The 794-nt window shown below is 47.7% G+C and overlaps 1 non-coding gene across 1 annotated transcript; it reads right to left on the bottom strand.

Annotated features, from left to right (window-relative positions):
- Nucleotides 1-233: 233 nt before the first annotated feature.
- On the bottom strand, nt 234-341 carry LOC127487704 (U6 spliceosomal RNA). Its single transcript, XR_007914761.1, has one exon. It is a non-coding gene; the product is annotated as a U6 spliceosomal RNA (small nuclear RNA).
- Nucleotides 342-794: the final 453 nt, after the last annotated feature.

Here is a 794-nt window from a genome sequence, read left to right as displayed (position 1 = left end):
CTGAGCATAATGGTCTCCAGTTTCATCCATTTTGTTGCAAATGACAGGATTTCCTTCTTTTTATGGCTGTGTAATATTCCATCCTGTGTATATACCACCCTTTCTGCATCCAGCCATTGGCTGATGGACATCTACCTTGATTCTCCATCCTTGCTACTGTGAGTTGGGCTGCAGGTCTCTCTTTCATATGCTGATTGCGCTTCTTTGGATGTGTGCAGGAGTGGGTCAGCAGAGATACTAAGGAGAGCCTTGTGAACTTGCGTGCCATCCTCGTGCAGGGGGCCGAGCTAATCTTCACCGGATCATTCCAGTGCCAGTGTATGTGCCACCAAAGCCAGCACCTGGCTTCGCTTCTCATTCCGGCTTCCTGCCAGTGCGCACCCTGGGAGGCAGCAGGACTTGGATCTCTGCCACCCGCATGAGAAAACCAGATTGAGGTCTGGGCTTCTGGCTTAGCTTTGGCTCACTTCCAGTTGTTGCGGCATTTGGAGAGTGATCCAACAGGTGGAAGATTTCCAGTGTATAAGGAAAAAACACACCTAGCAGCAGTACTCACATGCATTTTTATTAGCTTTGCTTTGTCACATTTTCCACTTTCAACCTCAATAACACACACACACATGCACACTCACACACAGAGGGAAACACTTCAAAGAATAGTGATATTTATCTGGGGACAGCAGAGCATTGTGATGGAAGTGCACATGCCAGAGTAAACTGTGAGTGTATTCAAGGAGGCTGAGGCAAGGAGAAGTTCTTAAAGACAGACAGGGAGACACTGAAGTCAGCTATCT

Source organism: Oryctolagus cuniculus, chromosome 9 (assembly GCF_051225735.1).
Source record: "Oryctolagus cuniculus isolate XC-2025 breed Fujian yellow rabbit chromosome 9, ASM5122573v1, whole genome shotgun sequence".
Classification (NCBI taxonomy): domain Eukaryota; kingdom Metazoa; phylum Chordata; class Mammalia; order Lagomorpha; family Leporidae; genus Oryctolagus; species Oryctolagus cuniculus.
Note: the sequence above shows the minus strand (reverse complement) of the source record. Positions and strands in the feature narration are given on the sequence as shown.